A 22,526-nucleotide genomic window follows, 5' to 3' on the forward strand; every position below is an offset into this window, starting at 1 on the left:
AGTGGCACCGCCGACTGTGCTCGCTTCAGATGTCCATCAGAGCCGAGGCTGATCCGCCACCCAGAAGAACCCGTCTCTCTCTCCCTTCAGCGCCTCGGTCTTTTCCTGGTGTGGAGACTGGGCATGGCGGCATCTAGGTTGCGCCCGGAGCTGGGAGGAAGCTTCTTCGCCACCCGGCGCTCTCATGCACCTGCTGCTTCAGGATGCGCTCCTGAGTATGGGCGACCCCCAAAGGACTTGCGACCCACAGGTTGAGAACCACTGGTATACAATAATCTTGGAGTATATGATTTTTTGCATATTATTTAGAAGCTAAGAAAAAAAATTTAAAAACCTTTACATGTAGCCCAGGGCTTGAATAGTATGCTTCATCTGATGTTTTTAATATATAAAATACCTATTTTCATTATTCTGTTTTAACTTTTAATGAGTTATAATTTTTTAAAATTCTTTTATGTAAAAGTATTGTTTTTTAGTTTCCTTAGTTTACAGTAAATGTTCTTCTGAATTCAGGAGAACAGAATTTAATAATATGTTGATATTACTATCTAAAATTTTGATAGTGATGCATTATGAGATTAGAAATACAAAATGAGATTCATTTTTATATGCACATAATAAAATGAATATATATGGTTTCAAATAGCCTAAGCATAGAAAAACTATTGGTTATAGTATATTTACAGCAGTTTTCTGTGTGTAGAAAATACATGGGCAAAATCATACTTGGCTCAACTATGGCTTGTGGTTGAAACCATTACTGGTTTGGGTTATGCTTCACCCTAAACCATAAATTATGGTAGACAAACTACAATGATTTGGGATCACATAACATTTTGTTTCAAAGAAAAAGAAAAGATCACACATATTGTGTGATTCTTAACTAAATATAGACAAGTCTATAAATTAGGTTAAATCTACTCTGTGGCCGAGACAGCAGTTTATAAGAATAGGTTCGACTCTTCCCCAGTTTTCTTCCTTTTATATATTTTATATATATTTAGAGCAGTGGTTCCTAACCTTTTTTTGGCCATGCCCCACCTAAGCATCTTTAAAATCCTGATTCCCCCTTACTTTACTCAAAATGTGAACTCTACTCACACGGAGAAAGCCTAAAAGGCCATTAACTTGGTTTAAATAAGGTTCAAATTTCCCCTATTAAAAATCAAATTGCCTGCTTTAGAGTGTTGAACAAACACTCTAACAAACACATAGGACTGTGATAGTGAACCTATAGCCCACGTGCTGGAAGTGGCACGCTGAGCCATCTTTCTGGGCATGTCAGCTGTTGCCCATTCTTTTAGGTTCCATGTGCATAGGCCAGGTGGTCTTCGTGCAGGTGGGAATGTTGGAAACCGGAAGGGCAGCTCCGTAACGCACATGTGTGCATTGGGAAGATGAGTTTCCTGTTTCTGGCATGCATGCTGGCAAGCTAGTCTTCGCATGCACATGCGCATCAGAAACTGGAAGACCAAGTGACCGACACAGGTGTGCATGCCAGAAACCCAAAGTCCTGTTTCCTGACAGGTGCATGCGTGTCACTACTTTCCCAGTTTCCGACGCTCCCATGTATGCGTAACAGGGAACTGCTTTTCTAGTTTCTGGTGCTTCTCCTGTTTCGACACTTGGTGCCGAAAAGGCTAGCCAACACTGACATAGGAACAGATTAATTCTTATTGCAAATGTTCTGGGTCCCATCTGCTAAGGAATTACATCTGTCAGAACCGAGGACATGGTCTTTTCTGCCATGGCACTCAACCGGTAACACAATAACTCCCATGAAATGACATTGGCCCTGTCTCTACTGATTTTCTGTAAATCCTTTAAAAACAGGTGTGGAATCTCAAGGGAATGGTGGCTTGATGAGGTGGTTCCATTTTTTGTTCTATGATGCTCTCTCTTAGCACTTTTATAATAATAATATTAATTTTTAAACTTTCTCAGTTTTTTTTGTGTGTGGTTTGTTTGTAGGCTTCCCAGGACTGTCATGTGAGATGGGCAGCCAAATAAATGTTATTAAATAAATAAATAAATATCTATATAAATTCCAGAGACCATTCTTGTTCATTAATCTGAGCATTAATGGACAAGAATGTCTCAATCTGTATTTTCATTCAAGATTAAATTGTTATAGAATTACCTCCTCATGAGCTCCAAACTTGTTTTCCTGTTTATTTATTTAATTAATTTATTTACTCTGGGCAACATATAAGAATTAAAACAATAGGTTCAGCGTCTGCATGTAATTCATGTCCAAGTTAAAACGTCAGAAAGACCAAATCACCAGCAGAGCTCCCTCAACCACCTGACCCAAGTGCCTGGGGAAACAGCATTATAATAATAAAATTAAAATGTGAAAATGAATATTCTCACAGGCTTATTAGAATAGAAATAGAATTCTTTATTGGTCAAGTGTGATTGGACACACAAGGAATTTGTCTTTAGTGCATATGGTCTCAGTGTACGTAAAAAGACAAGATACATTCATCAAGAATCATAAGGTACAACACTTAATGATAGTCGTAGGGTAAAAATAAGCAATCAGGAAACAATATCAGTATAAATCATAAGGTCATGCAGTCATAAGTGGGAGGAGATGGGAGATATATTTATGATATATCATAAATACAAAATAACTTTTTATGGGTACAAAATATTAGGGACCAAATATCTTTCATATAATGCCATAACTATCCTTTAGTAATAAGATTAACTTAATTATCTTTTTTCACCTGTTAACCTTAAACTGGTTTTACAAATGAACTTCTGCAGGCTAACTTCTGCTTGAAAGTGGACTTTAAAATAAAAGTCTACTGCATGCTAATAATATTGCTTCTGTCACTTTAGCCCCAAGATGGTGAACCTATAGCATGTGTGCCACCTGTGGCACGCAGATCCATATCTGCTGGCACATGAGTCGTCAGCTCCAAAACGCATGTGTGTGCCAGCCAGCTGATTTTCAGTCTTCCGGAGGGCCAGGGGAGACCATTTTCACCCTCCCCAGGCTTCAGGAAAGCCTCCGGAGCCTGGGGAGGATGAAAAATGACCCAATGGGCCAACGTCCACCGGCCCACTAGAGGAAATATCAAGCTCAGCTTGGAGGCGAGTTGTGCGGCGTTTGTGTGTGGGAGTGGTTGTGCGTGCATGCGCATGTGGGGACGCGCTTTACATTATGAATGCTGGCACACATGCACGCTATAGCGCACACACCCTTGCATTTTTGGCATCCAACAACAAAAAGATTAGCCATCACTGCTTTAGCCTGTTAGCCCCTTTTCTATGTCATTGACTGCACAGCAGAAAAACCCATGTACAGAAAGTAATGAAAGAAAGGATCAGCAAATTGGAACTGCAATAATATTGGCTATTTGTAAATTTCATTTAGGAGTCATGTGCTATAATGAGCAGGATGTTGGATTTTCATTTCAGAAGTTTTGTCTTCAGTTTTTTGTTTTACCCTTTGGCAATTTATGTTCATCTTGACTAAAAACAGTATATTATAATCAGTTTTCTTTGTACATTAAAATGCTTTCCTAATACTCCAGAGAAACCGTGGGACTTATAACTCTTCACAAAGAATTTACAGTATATGTATAGGCATGATTAGTCACATGGTTTCCTTTAACATCTGCTGGGCTGGCCGTTATGCACTGTTACAAGAGCACAGCTGGGATTGGAAAGGCAGCAGATTTAAAAGCAATACCAGGTATTTGGAATTTTGAAATCTAAAAATAAAATGATGTGAAGTTTGAGGAGCATCCCAACGAAAGCTTTCCATAGCAGCCCAAATAAGAAAAGAACAACAGACGAATATTTTGGGTTCATGAATCTGTTGCCGTTTGCTCAAAGCCATATACTCAGTTAATTTATATCTACGAAGAGAAGCAAGAGACCTTTATTATGATTGAAAGATAACTTATAAGGAAAATGGGGGAAATAGCAACTTTAATTTCAGAGAAATTAATTTGAAGAAAACTACATTCATTCAAAAAGATCTTACCACAGTGAAAGTAATATTTTTATATACAAGCTTTATAACTATCTAGTGATACTTTATAATACATTTCTAACTATTTATTTCCATTCTGTTATATTTTGCCAATGAAATTTGTTTTCCAGACATTCAAACCTATCAGATAAAGTGACAGGGGAGTGCAAACTTCTAAAGAAGGCACATTAAATCGCTTAGAAATAGCCAGAAAGCTTTAACAGCTCTCTTGGCTGTGGCAATAATGTTCTCCTTCCATCTGCTGCCTTCAAACATGCTGCATTCTTTATTCCAAACAAATTGTTTGCTTGTGTGTTCATGTGTGGATGAACATTTTCTTAGAAAACTATTCAGCAGGAAACTGAATATTATTTAGGATAGATCATAGTTTTTCATGAAACTGCTAGTGGAGAACAGGTATTGTAAAATAGATATTTGACTCCATCAACCTAGGTTTGCTTTGCCTTTTATCTTTAATTTAATTCCCGTGCATCTGCCAGATTCTACCAGAGTTTTGATTTCTATAGGGTGTTTATCTTTTTTAAATTCAATATATGGTTGTGTTAGATCGAGAGTGCCAAATTCAAGGCCTGGGGGCCGAACCCGGCCCGTGGGGTTCTTAGATCTGTTCCGTGGGGCCATCCTGGAAACAGCAAAGGACTGGCCCGCAGTGCCTCTGCCAGTGAAAACGGATCTCGGGAGGGCTGCGTGTGGCGCTCTTGAGCTCCGTTTTTGCTGGCAGATGGTTGCAGGAGGCCGTCGCAGCTTGAACGCAGCCCAGGAGCCCATTTTTGTTGGCAGAGCACTCAGACCACCACAGACATTCCCGACACAAGTGACGTTGAGCTCGCTAAGCCCACCCTGGCCATGCCTACCCCATCCCCCCAAGTTCAAACACAACCCTGATGCGACCCTCAAGGAAATTGAGTTCAGCACCCCTGTGTTAGGTAATATATCCATTAATATTAAATAGAAAATAATATCCATTGATAGTAAATAAATTAGATTGATAAAGTTTAGATATATGTGTATTATACAGTGGAAGCTTATGAAAAGTATACTTTCAAATACTTTGATGATACCTGATAATCCAGCATGCTGATACTTTCCTTCAATCCTCTGTGCTCAATGCTGAACTGCTCTGATGTTGCATAATAACACCTGAAGCCATTCTTATCTTCACTTACTGCTGTTCAGAGGCCCCAGGTAGAGCAGAACCTGCCTCTGGAATAAGAGATAAAAAGAGATTAAAGAATTTCCTGAACTGACTTTGCAAATTTATTGGTATCTTTTGGGAAAAATGATGTCTGCTGAACACTTACCGAAGTCATATTACATATCTCCACCAAGTAATATATCTCAATAAGCTAAAACATCCTAAAATCTGAATATTTTTTTAAAGCAGAGCAAGGATGGATAAGGATACCCCATTACTGGGCAACCCATTACTGGTTTTGTGATTTCAGGTTGTGTATTTTTATATAAATTAAATTTTATTTCTTCCTACCATAACAATTAAGATAAATCACAATAAGAACAACAAATAAGTTCTGGAATAAGCAATAATAAATGCTTCCTTGTTTCTCTATTTGCTCTCCAAAGGGAATCCTCTTATCAGTCTCTTTTTGTCCAGATTTTGCTCTGCACTTCTAGTCTCTTTCCCCCTCCTTCCATTTAAAAATAAATGGTTTGTGGAAAGTGAAGACTAAATTATCTGGGACCCAATTTAGTCTTATGGATAATTAGGAAGGTTTAAAATTCCGTAGCTCTGTACCTGATGGACTGGAAATGCTGCAGGAGCTTTAGGGCTGCAGAAGTAGCATATAGTCTTTTCCTTTACAAAGGAAATCCCTTCAAAATCTTCCCTTAAAATTACAGCACTTCGTCCTAGTACTGTGAAGCACTAGTATCTTGGCTACTTTTGTTGGGATTTGGGGATTCTTTAGCTTGTAAATCTTAATATAACTTTAGGCTTTTTAAATTACTGACTTGTTTTATCCATAATAGACTTGATTAGGTGACCCAGCCTCTGGGAAAATTAAATTAAAATAATAAGAAATCAAGTTGGATAATACGTACACACACACACAATCACAAACACACACACACACACACTCCAGTAATCTACACTCTAAGTAAAAGTTACAGAATATATATCATGTACATTATTTACATAATATAGAGCCAGTTTGATGTAATGATTACAGTGCTGGTTTAGAAGATTGTCAGTTCTAATCCAGTTTTAGACATAAAAGCCAGATGGATGACTTCGAGCAGGTCACATAACTCTCACCCCAACTCACCTCATAGTGTTCTTGTTATGGGCTAAATAGGGGAGAAAGGAGAATTATGTATATTTGCTATCTTGATTCATTTTTAACAACAGGTAGGATAACTGCAAAAGGAAAGATTTCTTTCACTAATTACGCTTGTCATAGCTTTCAAATTTTCTGATGGGTCCGATATACGTTTAGATATGTAAATTATTTTATGGCAGGAACAGGGAATTAAATGCAAGAGATGAAAATAATTTCTTATTGTTAAGTGTTTCCAGCTTAGCTCCTAATTTTCTCTGATCTTGAGGGGGAGAGGGGGAGGGAAGGAAGGAGGGAGGGAGGGAGAGAGAGAGAGAGAGAGAGAGAGAGAGAGAGAGAGAGAGAGAGAGAGATGATATTGCTTGCAAGCAGCCAATTTGGTGCGCTCAAGAATGTAAGAAAACATCAGAACGTTAGTCCCAACACACTTGGAAGATATCAGACTAGTTTATTGATTGTCATTTATTGATCTGTTTGTTTTTGTATTCTGCAAGGATAATAGAGCACATTTCTGGACACACTGTTCATCTCAGAGATGTCTCTTAGGGCTAGTCATTTCCTTTCGTAAAATTACGTCTAACAATCTTACGAATGGTGCATTGCCAAGAACAGTTGCAAGTAGTCGACAAACTGTGTTTGAGATTATTTGTCCCTTTGCATTACAGCAGTTAAATTAGACCGCTAGAAAACCTTTTGGAAGTGAATCTGTTCTCTAGTTCAGAATAGCTCAAAAACACATAAAGGAGTTCCCATTCTTTCTCCTCTTTTCCTTTTCTGAAAATATTACAAATGTCATTGTTGAGATGAGAGTTACACCATTTTCAGTTTCTCTCCGAGGTTGATTTTTTTTTTCTGCCTCAAAATCTGCCAATCTGTTTTATTTCTTTGGCATTATTATTCCCTTCGAATTCTGAAACAATAATAGCATTTTGAAATTCCAGCCCCGCCCAGTCCATGAGTCCTTGTGCTAATTCTTCTGTATAGTGTTCTTTCATAACCAAGAACCAAAATGCTTGATTGGTTAGACAGATTTTTTTTTTACCATCCTCAGAGAAGGGACATTATCACAATATAGCTAGATGGGCCACTTTGGCCATCAAGTTGAATATGTGCCGGAATCAAATCAAAATATTCAAAACAGATGGTGTCCAGCTTCAGCATTAATCCATCAAGTCAAGAGAATCTGATCTTTCTGTGGTAACCTCTTTGGGTTAAATATTGAGCTGCTCTTACTATTAGAAATTTGTAGCAGTGTTTGTAATTTCCCCCTAAAAGCAATGTTTAAATGTTGAAATTGTGCCAACGCTAAGGCATGCACACGTGTGCATAAATACACACAGTGTTGTAATTTAAAATGGTTTCTAGTTTACAGTATTACAAACTTGCTAAAGCATTTTCTATAGTAACTTTTTAGTAGAAGTAGAGATTGTGCTAGATGGACATTGTGACTTTGTACAATTAATTTCAATTCTAGTTCATAAGGGAGAAGTAAATTAATAAAATGTTTTGATTTCAAAACACTTTTTAAATATTGCATGTACCAGAGGTCTAAACTCATAGCTTTGAGCTTTCTAGAGTTACTCTTAACAGCTATTAAGGAATTCCAATAGTTTTTGTCAGTGATGTTTGTGTTTTATAACTGGAAGGAAATTAGCCAGGTGATTCTGTGAATTTCTGTTCTATTTGAAAATTTTGAATTGAGATGTTTAACTTGTTATCCTCCCTTTGCAATATTTAGAGCGAGATATACACTAAATACCCCCAAAAAATCTTTAGTTTATCCTATTTCTCTAAATGGCAAAGAGTGGCATATTGTTACCATATTTTATTATATAGTGATTTGTAAGGGTTCCTTGGTTCCCCTATGTGAAATTTGTATGAAGATATGAATGGGCATGATAGTCCATAGAAGCTGAAAAGTTTTTTCTAGGATACTTCGGCTTAGACATCATTTGCAAATGTGCCAGTAAGTTCAATAGAATAGAATAGAATAGAATAGAATAGAATAGAATAGAATAGAATAGAATAGAATAGAATAGAATTCTTTATTGGCCAAGTGTGATTGGACACACAAGGAATTTGCCTTTGGTCCATATGCTCTCAGTGTACATAAAAAGACAAGATACATTCTTCAAGAATCATAAAGTACAACACTTAATGATTAGTCATAGGGTAAAAATAAGCAATCAGAAAACAATCAATATCAATATAAATTGTAAGGATACAAGCAACAAAGTTACAGTCATGCAGTGGGAGGAGATGGATGATAGGAACAATGAGAAGTCTAATAGTAATGCATCCTTAGTGAAAATGTGTAGTTTTAAAAATATAAAGTGTTCTCAAAGCAAGATGATTCCTATGTAAAATGGATGAGGCAGTGGCACTCAAGTGGAAAAATACCAGCAGATGAGATGGCTACAAGACGAGTAACTGGGTTATATTAGGCATTGTTGAAATGAGTGGGAGTAGTTTAAGTGATCACACGGTCCTATGCACAGTGGGCTTCTTCTGGAACTCAAACCTATCCTGACCAAGTAAACTTTGAGTTGGACAAATAGGTGGTTTCAGTGTATTGATGAGTGAGTGAAAGTTTTAGTTCACAAAGTGAATGTTGAAAATCTGCTTTTATTTCTATATGTTTTTGTCTCTTGATAAATAAGATCAGCAAATCATACAAGGCACATTTACCTTTCATGTGACATAGCTGGCATAGTTGTAAAATCTCAGACAAAGTATTGAAAGAAATTATATGATGAGAAAGTTTAGATTTGCAAGAGCAATGGGGCAGTGCAGTTTCCAGGCTCTTCCAAAGAGTCTGTTCCAGGGGTGGGGTTCAAAAATTTCAGCAACGGGTTCTCTGCCTGGTTGCTGGTGTGGCCATGGTGGGCGTGGCCTAGTCGGCCTCCTGCACCACAGCGGAGGGGGCATTTTCCCCCTGCCAGGCTCTGGAGGCTTTCCTCGAGCCTCTGGGAGGGTGAAAAGTGCTTTCCCCGGGCTCCAGAGGGCCGTTTTCCCCCCTCCCCAAGCCTCTGTGTAGGCCCTGCACTTACCTTGCATCCAAAACAGGCCATGCGGAGACTCCTGGGATGGGAGGGGTAGAGTGGGTGGGACCAGCCAGGGTTGGGATTTGGAGGTTGTCTGAACTTGCCATAACGTCAGCTATGGGTTCTCCTGAACCCGGGTGAATCTGTAGGAGCCCACTCCTGGTCTGCTCAGTAGTTTGGGATATGGCAAACAACTCTTTACTAGTAAAAGTGGCAAAGTTAATATATTTTGTATTTTATTTATTTACCAAATTTATATGCTTCCCATCTCACTGTCAAACTGCTTCCCTGGGAAAGTTCTTTTTCCTTAAAAACTACTTACATATTTCTGAAGTATTTTGCAATTAAGCCCTTGTAGCATATTTTATGCAGCCGTCTTGTCTGATTGCTAAGCCATGCTCTGTGAAATGTGAAGGATCTGTAGCATAAATTAACTGTAGCCAAAGGAACCAAGATTGCTATCCAGCATCATGATTGATCCTGTGGATGTAGGATGCTTTGCACTGCTATACAATGATTTAAAAAAAGCAGAAAACTAAACTGAAACAGGAGTGGTAACCCACTTAGTACTGTCTATGTGAAGGCTTTTACTAGCCTTGGCTGATAACTATCCAGTTGAAACAGTTACTGTTTCTTATTTGAAACATGAAAGCATAAAGTGTGCTCCTGAATCCAGAATAAAAGTATGGATTTTGTTAACAGTACAGTGACTGTTAAAGATTTAACATAACTGAATTATCTGACAAATACATTAGAGCTTAAGGAGGTTTGAGGCACTGATCAAGACACAAATGATTCTCCATAGTGGAGGGGGAGATTCTCCAGGAATGGGTAGTAACTCTGTTTCTTTGCCTGGAGATTCAGTCATCTTTATTGGGACATGCCTCCTCTGACTGGTTCCTTCCCTGTTCGACTCAGTCTTCGGCGAAATAGAGACTGAGATTTTATTGTTCTTACACATTCCTGGATCATCTCCCAACTGTAAGGCTATTGAATTCTTTTTTTGCAATTTTTTTTCTTAGCTCTAGGGAACGAGTGTTCATAGATCATGTATAGCGATCTGGGAGGCTTACCACTTCGCTGGTAAGCCGCCCTGCGGCTGACATACAGCTGAGGCCCCTGCCATGTGATACTACCCCTGAAGTTGCTTGTGACTTTGTGGCGTGGATGCAAACATATTTTTCCTGTTTCTTTTGAATGTTGTAGCAGTTAGGGTGCATTATCTTGATCCATGAATTGGGAAAGACATACTGTGACAAATGGAAGAAGAATAGGAGCAGAAGAAAGGATAATGGCTGCTATGAATAGCACCAACTAATTCTAGCATTTAAACGAAGGCTTCTTGGTGTCCAAATGCCAAGCAGTTCATGACCATCTTATGCATCTTTTTGGTAAGGGGGGGTATCTGTTCTGCCTTTTGTAGAGCGCTACCCATGCCCCTGAGACTGTTCAGGAAATATTTGAAAAGACGTTCTGACTTTAATGCTGAGGTAGTTAGAGATACAAAGATAAAGCTACCAAGCATGAGTTGCAGACATACAATGCATAGAAGGCTATTCCTTGTGCTGCTGCAAGCAGGAATGTCAAAATAGGACATCAATATCAATAGAAGAGAGTATAGCTCAGTGTTGAATTATGGGGTCCTTGGTGCTCTCTGAGCATGGGTGTTTTCTTGCAGATGATGAATTACCTAACTAGGTCATTGAATAATGAAATGTCTGCAAGAAAACAACTAAGCTCAGAGACACCAAGAACCCCGTAGGACATAAGTGATATTCCAGTTGTGTCAGGAAGGAACATCTGAAGGACCAGGCTTAGATTTCTCTTTCTGGAGATGCTGACAGTGGAGTATATGAGATAGGGGGATTTCTTTCTATGACTTTGATTTAAGTATTCTGGCATGATACTGTGTATGGGGGAATGGAAAAATCCCTGGATAAGTGTGCTTAATGAGTACAGTCAGCTTGGCATCACAGGTATCCTTGTGTTCCTTTGTTTATTGGGACAGAGAGAATACTTAAAGTGAAATTAGATTAATGAGTTCTTGTTAAAAAATAGAATTAAATGAAGTCTTTGGAAAAAACAGGTGGAAAATGAGAATAGGAAGGAAGAAAGAAAATTTAAGACTAAGTTTTTTAAACTTTAAGACTAGGTTTCTTAATGTGAAAGATTTAAGAACAATACTAGAAGGGTTTGTTTTATTTTACCAGATTTATTCCCAGATAAATCATGAGTTTATGATAAATGAATGGCAATTATTGGTGGAAAATAATGGGAATGTGAAGAAGCTGTAAAAAAAAGATTTTTTTGAAGCATGATGCTGAGGCTGTTGGCATAGAGTTATGTTCTGTGATATTAAGATTTGTTTTTAAAGGTGAAGATGTTTATGAATGTTGTGGAGGTTTCATTGGAGTTGAGGCAATTTCCCCCCAGATTTATTTTGGACTGAAATCCAATGTGATAAGAGAAGTAATGGCAGCAATAGTAGAAGAAGCATGGGTGAAGACCAGATCACCTAAGAATACAACTACCCTGTTTCCCTGAAAATAAGACCTTCTTGGATAATAAGCGCAAACGGGCTTTTGAGCGCATGCATTTAAGCCTTCCCTGAAAATATTGCAACATAGCAGTAACTATGAGGTGACCATGCTCGCCACTTCCTGCACCTCAAAAAGAATAAGACCTCTTTGAAAATAAGGCCAAGCTTCGGGGAAACACGGTGGATGGAGCATGATGTGGTGTGTATTGCTTTGGCCTCCAACCCAGCAGGATTATAAATACTTTAGTATTAAGAATGACCATACCATATTTTCATTTATTCCAAGGCAGTATGAGAATAATATTCAGAAACACTAAAAAATGTTTTTTAAAGAAATAAAAGACTTTTTTCTGCTACTCAGAGACCCCAAAAGATGAGTGAGTCTTTCAAAACTGCCAAATAAGCAGCAGTGCCTTCCCTGCATTCAAGTTACATCTCGTGAACATTTTTAGCCAATTTACATAGCTCTAAACCACAACTAATCACATCTGTTTTCAATAGTGTCATCTCACTTGAATTTGCCAAAGACAAGGAGGATATGCTTTTATCTTATCATCTTCTTGAAATGCTTCAGTTAATTCTGGCAAGAAAGAGACCATCTCAAAGTTAAGAAAATCACTTATCCCAGGATATTATAAGAGACAGGGGAGACCAGTCACTTAAAACTTGAAGAACTGGCTAAAATATGGAATATTGATATCAATACCAGATCAAAATATTAAAGTTAACTTTTAAACTGATGAAGCATTGATGATTTTGGTGTCTCTGAAAAATTTGCTTTATTTTGAAATATTACCAAATAAAATACAGTGGAAAACTGACCCCTTATATTTCTATTATTGAATACGATTCTTATATATACCAAGATACTACAATTTCTGCTAAATCTCAAAAGTGATTGAATCCAAATTCAAAATGTGTTAAATTGCATTAAGCTACAATTAAACTATTTACTATAATTGTCAACCCGTAATGCTGGGTTGATTTCTGTGAAGCCGGAAATTGAAAAGTTCTGTTCTGTGGCCTTTGATTAGTTTGGTATTTAATGTTTTGCTAGCTACATATATGTTACATTTTTATGTTATTTTAAATCATCATTTTTTGAATCATGGTATTACAGATCATTGTGTTAAATGATCTTTACTAAAATATAAATACCTTGGCATTTGAAAGATCAAAGCTACATGTGAAGTTTAACTTTAAGCTGTAATATTATTAATTAAATATCTCTAGTTTATTTTGTTTTAGTGTGGATTTATGGATAAAGTTTTGCTGACGGAGCAAAGAATTAATTTGACATAAAAGCAATAGACCATTATGTATTCTTTTGTAATGTCACAATTTATTGTACACGTAAATTATTTCAAAGGACTATAGCAAAAGTTTAGGGAAGTATCACTATTAAAGATAAAACACACTAATTTAAAATGGTCTGTTTAAAAGGCTATTCTTGAGTGCTTTAACAAATGGTATGTCTCTTAAAACATTACTGACTTGATACAAACTTTCAGCTATGTTTTGTGTTTACTGTTAAACAAAATCTGTTGATGGTTTTGATAGGCTTTGTTATTGTGACAATTGTGATGATACAATTAAGAATTAATATTCAAAAAAGGAATCCAGTTTTTCCCCCGCATAGTACTCTGTTCCTTCTAATATTAGAATTCATTTTTATTAAATAAGATTATGGATTAATTATTAATGCTATGAAATGATTTAACTCATAAATACTGATGTATGTGAAAACATTGCCACCATTTTAAATAACCCCTAACCAGACACTAGGTGAGGCAAGTCAGTTTTTCTTAAAAACAAGATTGCTATACAATTCCCACATATTTTGAGTTAGTGCTCTGTATTACAGTAGTCTATTCTGCATTTTCTGTATTCTGCTGAACAGTAATTTTCCTGCTAAGAAAAAGAGTTTTCTTATTTTCTCTCTCAATCTCCCTCCACCCCTCTTTGGAAGGAAACTTAATTTGTTTTTCAGGCACAAGAAACTGATTCCTTTCACTAGTAGATACATTATATTAAGTAACATTAAGTAGCATTTAGTAACTCAGTGCCTCTTAATCTCACAGGATAACTATTCACTAACTGTGAAACCAGTTGTAATCCATGTTGCCACTAAAATGTTGCATTTCTGAAATGCTGTTTATATGCAAGAATATGCTTGAAGAGTCTGGTTTAGCATGTTGTCTAGTTAGACAATTAGGGTAATTATTGAGCTAATAAACTTTTAGGGAAAATTTATATTGTGATCTGCAAAATTGGGCAAAAGTAAACAAGACAATTATATTTGGGGCTCATTGTGCTTAGAGTAATCCATTAAAAGAGTTCACTTTTACTCATTGTCGTAACTTCTGCTCAGATTGTAAGGATGAGAATTAGACTTCATGCATATATTAAAATGGCAAGAGAATATATTGTGTTTCTACTTCTTTCTCAAATAAGTAAACCATAGGTGTATTCAGCATGGTATGTTTTTATATTAAGATATGGATTTACAAATTTTATTTGCATACATCATATTGTGGTGAATGATCACGGTGTTCCTACAACTCTAAAACATACATACATACATACATGCATGCATGCATGCATACATACATACATACATACATACATACATACATACATACATACATATAAAAAGCTTTCAGGGTAGATGCTCCATAGAAGTATCTTTAAGACTTGTTGAAAGGGTAGTTGATGTCTATTACTACGTTTCAGCATCCTAAGAAAGGAAGATTCACTAGTGATGATTGGTGGAGATTATTTTTCTGTCATCCTCTAAAATGTGTGTGTGTGTGGGGGGGGGGCTCAACTAGCATTGTTATTGTAGGAAGCCTTCACAGGAATGGAGAGGCTCTTGGTTTACTGCCAGAAAATCTTCAGGTTCTATGGCATGGAGACACCCTCTGTTGTTCAGTTCTAAACAAACGAAGTCTTCTATTTTGAATTGTTCTGATTTGGAGTGGCTGTTATGGCCATAAAGGGACGCTTCGGATGGACATGCAGTATGTCTGTTGTACTTGGATGATGGGCATTTAATTGATGCATGCCATCACTGTCAAGGCTTTTCAAAACAAGCACAGGATAATCATCCTGATTTTGAGCTCTTTTCTAGCAGGTGGTTTCGCTAGCAGTTAAAAGAGCTAAATCAGTACTGACTGTAATTCACACTATATCCATGTCTAAAGCTAGGCAGCCATTAGCATTGATAACCGTGGCTTCAGCAGTGTTGTTGCTCTCAGAATATCTGACGGACAGTGGACCCCAGCATCTCTTGAAAATCCTGGTGTTAAAAATCCTGCAGTTCCTGTTTGCCAACAGACAGAGAATTGCCTTTCATGAAATGCCCAAAAAGAATCTGGCAGGGATTCTTAGGGAGTTACCAAAACACCCTCTACCAAATATAGCCATGTCAAGCACCTTCTGGCATTTGAAGTGTCATGCATTACCTAGTGCCAGATTCTCTTGTTTTGTTGTATGAACAGGAATCAATGTGGATTTATTGCTAAGCTTGTGACACCTTGCTAAGGCTGTGATATGTTTCCCCAAACGTCTTTCTGCGGAGGAAGATATGTCTGTCAATCCAAAGTATCAGATAAATGAGCTTTCTCCAAAAGCCAGGCGAAAGCACTTGACCATGTCTCTGTCCCACATTCATGAAATTCAGTCTGAATTGGAATGGTTTGGCATATCCCCAGGCAAAATACCATTTTTAAAATCCTGTATGATGTTTATACTGGTCAGTTGGATTGTGATAAGGTTGATTTTTTTTTTAATGAGTTGAGATTGGAATCACTTTTTGGGAACAAGAATGAAGACTTTGAGGTGTTTATTATATCCAGGGTGCAGATACTAAAGCAGGACTGGCACCAGTCACAACTTCAGGTTCTGCCACTGTAATCTGTTGAGCTGCAGCCTCTGAGCCCTAAAGCGCTCCTCTTAATTCTGAGTGGGGCCATAGCATGTTGAATATGCTACTACTAGTAGTAGCAGAAAACTACTAGTTGCAGATCCAATAAATAAAGAAAATCTGAGTCAAACCAATTTTGAGTGTTAACTGAGCCTGAGAAAAACTGGTTCCTGGATACTGCCAGAAATAGGGAGGATTGTGGAAACTGTTTTATGACCAGCTTTTCACACACACACACCAGTGAAACCACGAAATTAGGGGCTACATGTCGGCCCATGTAGGTGATGATCTGATATTGCAGGCTGTGCAATCATGCAGTAACTCCAATTTCTGTTCCTATATTTATAGCATTTCTGTGAACAAGAAGATTTCTGGCAGAACCCAATTTCTATCATTGATACTGAGAAAGTTAAAAAACCTCTAGAGCAGTGCTTCACAAACTTTTTCCTTCATTACCCACAACTGCTTAGCAGAAACTTCTTTTTACTCAATGTAGAAAAAAACTTAAGTTGGTTTAAAAGTTCCTGTTGTGATTGGAAAATGAGTTTGTGTGTCACTACTCTCACCCCCCCCCCCAAAAAAAAACACCTTTACCCAAGTTTGGATAACTTACCCAGGTTTGGGATATTTTGCTCTAGAGCACAGGTGTCAAACTCAAGGCCCATGGGCCAGATCTGCCCCGTGGAGTGCTTAGCTCTGGCCTGCGGGGCTTCCCTGGAAACAGCAAAGGACTGGTCTACGGTGCCTCTGCCAGTGAAAACAGAGCTCAGGAGAACTGTGCGCGGTCCTCGGGAAGCCGTTGCAGCTGAAAACGAGCTCAGGAGTCCGTTTTCGTTGGCAGAGTGCTCGGGCCACCACAGGTGCCCGTAACATGAGTGAATCACTCACCCTGGCCCCCACAGGTCAAACACAACTCTGATGCGGCCCTCAGTGAAATCGAGTTTGACACCCCTGCTCCAGAGAGTCCAAGGTGATTTTATTTATCTGTTTCAGCACAGCATTAATTTCTGTCTCCTTATATATGTTGCTGAATAATAATTATCACTATTATCCAGGGGATCAGAAATCAGGATATTAGATGAAATGTGGAATAAATGTCATTCTACCAATACCTTATTCCTTCAGGTCGAACACCACCACACCTATATGGGATATCAAATCATTTTGCGGGACAAGTATGCTCCAGTAATTCACCGTTTGCTTAATTATATAGAAACGGGCATGACAAAATTAGTTCATAAAGAGGAAGCCTGCATAATACACCAGCAAATTAACATGACCAAACCCTGCTGTGCTGCCATGCATGATTCATCTAAGGCTGAAGCTGGTGAGATATGATGCATTACTATTCATACCAGACAGAACTTTTGGCATAAGCAGTAAGCCTGGGCTTTCTAATATCAAGGCTGGAAAAATAAGACCAAAATATGCACTGACTTGTATAGGTGTTAGGAAAAGGCTTAGGATTTAAATACTGATGATTTTTTTTTCTTGTCTTTAATTAAACTATTTATTTAACTGTGTCAAATTTTGAACCTTCTGTTATTCTTATTATTCTGTTATCTGTTGTCCAGTTATTTCCTGGATGTGGGGTTAGATTCCTAGCCATGCCTGATTTGAAGTCTGACAATTGCACTCGTTGGGGTTAAATGAACCCAGATATATTAAGAAGTTGTGGAAGAATGGTGATGACTTTTTTTTTTTTTATAATAAAATTTTATTGGGTTTTCAACATTTATAGGGAAAAGGGTAAATGGACAGGTCTACAAATTTTGGCAGTTGCAAAATGTGAAAGGCGCCCCTCCCTCCATACCCATAGTATACATTTATATATAATGCATTGGTATATAATTGATTACAATCAGCATATTAGTTCTATTACTAAATTCAATCAGATTAAACATTACAGTATAAAATCCAAGTATAATTCCATTATCACTTTCGGTCAATTTATAATAATATGATTTTCTTGTTTATTTTTGTGATCTGAGTCTTCTTGCTATTGCCCCATCTCCCTCCACTGGCAGAGCTCTGGCCCCTCCCGTGTCCTGCGTGTCCGTTGTAATGTCTGGTGTTTTCTCTAGGAGTGTTTTATTTTTTTCCATAAAGGCCTGCGCCTCTATGGGTGAATTGATTCTGATTCTTGTCTCCTCCCAGAATATCAGCATACCTTCAGGCATCAACCATCTAAACCACACCCCTTTCTGGTATAATTTATTCGCTAATTGCGAATAATTCTTCCTTTTTTCTCTAATCTTCTTAGGGATCTGCTTCAGAATGGTTATCTCCATATCATGATATGTCAATGCTTGCCCCCTTTGTACACCCAGAATTTCATCTCTTGTGCTTTTTCTAAGAAATTTAATGTGAACCTCCCTGGGTACATTGTGTGTTCTAGCATAAGCTGAGTTCACTCTATAAACCAGGTCTATATCCCACCCCATCTGTTGTTTTTCTTTGTGTGTGTAGTCAGCCAGGATGTTTGTCATGATGTCCCTTATGTTTTCCCCATCTTCTTCTATAACATTTTGAAATCTAAGATAATAGGACATTCTCTCAAATTCTAATTTCATCTGTTGGATGTCAAGATCTTTGTTCCCTTTCTGCACAGCTTCTACCACCCCCTTCACCTCCTCCACCCCCCCCTTCCACAAGGTTCAGTCTTTGTGAGTTCTTATAAATTTGGGCTTGATTTTCTTTAATTTCATCTTTCATTTCCCTTAGCTGTTTCTTGATTTCCTCCTGGCCCTGTAAAATTTGTTGAAGCATTTGTTGAAAGTCCATCTCTGTAGTCTTGGGTTGCATCAGTTCTGTTATCTTTGACTGTGTGGCTGGACTGGATGTTGCAGATGTTGGAGCAGACGTGGCAAAGCCAGGTTTTCCAGGAGGTGGTCTTTTGGATGCCATCCTTTATAACGTTAAAAGTTCAGTCCATATATAAGATAAACAGTTAGAAAAGAAGGGTAGCCAGGTGAATTCCGGGAGCAGGAGAACCAGGCAGAAGAGAATCTCTCTAATAAGTCTGGCAATAGATGAAAAGTTTCCCCTAGAAAGTTCAAAAAATACCAATCCACAAGAGTTTCCTCTGGGAGACACGGAGACAAAGACCGGAAGCCTGAATTTTAAAGGTGGAGTCAGGTTTCACAGTTCATAAAGACAACGGAAGTGTGCCATTTTGCCCTGCCAGTTTTGGGCACAGAGGCATAACAAAGTTTTTAAAAAAGTTCCAGAAGTCCTCAAATCACAGTAATATATAAAATTAAATTGAAAAGAAAATCATCTCAACCTGGGTGAGGCTTCATTCGTTGGCTCTCCCCCCTCCTCCTCCCCCGGGGGCTGAGAGCAAAATTGTTCCTCACCGCTTGTCCAAGGGGGGGGAACCCCCTCCCTCCAGCCGCGCCTCCAACTTGCTCCGAAAGTTGTTTTAAAGAAAGCTGAATAATCCTTCGTGCAGAATAGGGAGTGAAGAGAGAAGCAACCTCACCGCACCGCAGCTGCGTCCTTCTATTGTTGCATTCTCCGGTCGGCTTTAGCGAGGCGCGAGGCGCAGAAACGCGAAGCGCCCTCCGATCTTGCTCCCCGGTGCCTTGGGCGCGCGAGAGACCTCCCGCCGGCCGCCGCCGCTGCAGGAGACCCCCGCGATGCCGCCCCTCCGGCAGGACCCCTCTGCGGGGTGTCCTGTGCCCCCCAAGGAGTGGGGAAGCCCACCGGGGAGCCGGAGCGGGCAAAGAGCTGCTCGTCGCCGCCGCCGGCGGAACCGGAACTCCCGGAAGAATGGTGATGACTTGATCCATGCAGTGATAGGTAGTAAAATGAAACAGGTGCATACTTTTCATAATATGTTCTTGGAAGAACATATGGTAGTATTCTATTCTGCCAACAGCAGGATAGATACCAGAGGTATCAAGAGCATTTTACTTGGAATTATTATTGAACTGCAGACAGCAGTAATGTGTTGGGGTTGACAAATCTGTTTTATGGATAACCTTAAAGATATTTTTCCCAGCTTGGGAGTTAATAATGGAATGTAGCCATCTACCATGCTTTTATTTTACTCTATCATTTGAGAAGTAGTGAACCAACATCCAGTCCGTTTTCACCAATATTGCCATTGAGAAACTTTCTTCAAAGTTACAACCTACAAATTTTTATTCCTGTTATTTTAGAACCATGGCAGAGAGTGTCTAGAAAAGTTTGGTCATTCAAATCCACATTGATACACTCTTCAGTTCAGATGACAGCCCACAACAGCAAGTGTCTTAATCTTCTTCTTCTAAGCCCTGGATTTCTTAAATTAGTGACTGCATACATTCTTGCTAGTTTCATTAATAATACATTTTGTTGGGATAGATCAAGCATTTTGATTGTGTTGTCATAAAACTACAGCTTTACACTCTCCATGGCTTAGCTTGAAAGAATAATTATGGTCCATCAGAACTGTCTCTTAATGTGATAAACCTAGAACTATCCACAATTGGATCTTTTATTCCATCAGTTCATCAGTGGATATTGGTATGACCAGTATCACTTGGGGTATAGTTTCCTTACAACATTTGAGTAATCTAGGGGAGTTGCCAGCAGAGGAGGGGAGCAACATACCTGCATGTTTTTCACATGGCCCTGATTCAGATTTTCCTGGGAAGGATGGAAATGATGTAACGGCTATAAGGAAAGGCCTTGAAGGACAGAGGGAAGATCCATTACCGAAGCAATGATCATATAAACAAGGCTTAGGCCAGATGAAGGAGGTGGTTTACAAAAATGCTTCAGCCACCCCACCTCACCCTAATTCACTTAAAGATAAAAGAAGGAAGCAGATTTTAACTTGCATGATTCTGCTACTCTAGCTGCTCTAGGTCATTCTGTATATTTATGATAGTGAATGGAGATATATATGAGCTTTGGCATTTTGATCTAGAATTTATAATGTTTTGTGTATGTTTTTATTGTTTAGTATTGTGAGACATCCACATTTTTTGCTTGAAATAGGCAGCCAGATAATTTTTCTGAATAATTGAAAAAATTACAGTGTTTCATTTTCCACTTGAACATCCTTCAGTGCATATACATATCCTTACAAAGCAATTTGTCACAGAATTCACTAATCTTTATTCTCCAATTCTCCTTCATGGAATATTTAGTATTTTATATGCATTAAAGTATAAGCCCTTTGAGCTGCTGGCTATGAGAGACTGCCAACCATAAAAGTGATGTTCTTATTACCTAGTACTGTAGCAAGGCTTGCAGTTGTATTACACTCAGATTTTCAATGATTTCCCTTTTCTCTCTCCAGCTACCGAGTTGAAACCAGCATGCCATTCTTTGGATGTTAAAAAAATCCCTGATTTCATTTCTAGATGGAATTAAGTTTTTATGACAGTGTAGCTCTGTGTTTGTCATGGACATCAAAGGAGGATTTTGCTAGCTTCTCTGCAGAGAATTGTAGTTGCCCAACAGAGGCTGTCATTCCTGCCTATGTATTATCAAAGTTTCATTTGCCTCTAGCTGTGTGGGCCCATTCAACAAAAGTGTTGTCACATCAACAGCAATCTTAGAAGGCATAACATTGCCACACATTTGTTGTGTTGCAACTTGGTTTCAACCATTTACTTTCATTTGGCACTACCATCGAGCTTCTAAAGCCATAATGGTATATTTGGTTGAGTAGTTCTGCCACCTTTACTTAATTGCTCTGTCAATTAGCTTGATCACCCACATGTAATATATAGAAGCCTATATGAAGGACAGACTATTTAGTTACAACAGAGTTACCCAAGAGGCTCTCTGTGTTTCCACATGAATTTACATTCCTCCCCAAAGTACATTAATCTGAAAAAGAGGAAATATTCTCATAGCCTAAAAAACCCAAAAGGAACATTGTTAAGCCTTTTAGGTATGTGAGTTGGAGGACATCTATTTAGCTTGCCAAAATGGAACTCAGTTCTAAATAATTCTGATGCTACCATTGGAGGTAGAAGAAATTCAAACGTATGAATGTGCAGATGATCACAAGAAGGATACACGGCTTGTGTATCAGGCAGCTTGTTTTTCTGTCACTAAAAATATAATCCATTACAGAGCCGCGGTGGTCCAGTGGTTAGAGTGCAGTACTGCAGAATACTTCTAATGATCAGTGGCTGCCAGCAGTTTGGCAGATTGAATCTCACCAGGTTCAAGGTTGACTCAGCCTTCCATCCTTCCGAGGTGGGTAAAATGAGGACCCAGATTGTTGGGGGAAATAGGCTGACTCTGTAAACCACTTAGAGAGAGCTGTAAAGACTGTGAAGCAGTATATAAGTCTGTTCTGACCCCCCCCTCTCCACGCCTGTGAACAAGCCAAAACACAGGTTTGGCTGGTTGCCACTGTTTAATTGCAGATAATAAGCCTTTTGTGCCGAAGGCCCAGATAAATCAGAATGCACGAAAAACAAACCAGATATTCAGACACGGCTCTAAGACATCGACTTTCTTCACTGCTAATTTCGAACGGTTGTTTCCTGCAAATGTCCCCTCCCAACGCCTCACCTATAAGCTCTCTTGGGAGGGGCCAATCTACAACCACCTGTGCTAATTATCTTCTGTGAGCTTGCCTACGAAGCTGCTGCTTTCGTTTCTCACCCATCTTACTCTTGCATCAGGGACTGACTGCCTTTGATCTTCCCCACTGCTCCATGCCTCAGGCGCCTCCTGGTGGCCAACCAGCCCCTCTGGTCCC

General features: G+C 38.7%; 1 protein-coding gene across 2 annotated transcripts in view; it reads left to right on the top strand.

Annotated features, from left to right (window-relative positions):
• The window catches only part of ATG10 (autophagy related 10), a 131,546-nt gene that overhangs the window by 37,252 nt on the left and 71,768 nt on the right, over positions 1-22,526 (top strand). The gene's annotated exons all lie outside the window — the stretch shown is intronic.

Source organism: Natrix helvetica (genome assembly GCF_964273705.1).
Source record: "Natrix helvetica genome assembly, chromosome: 2".
NCBI classification, from domain to species: Eukaryota; Metazoa; Chordata; class Lepidosauria; order Squamata; family Natricidae; genus Natrix; species Natrix helvetica.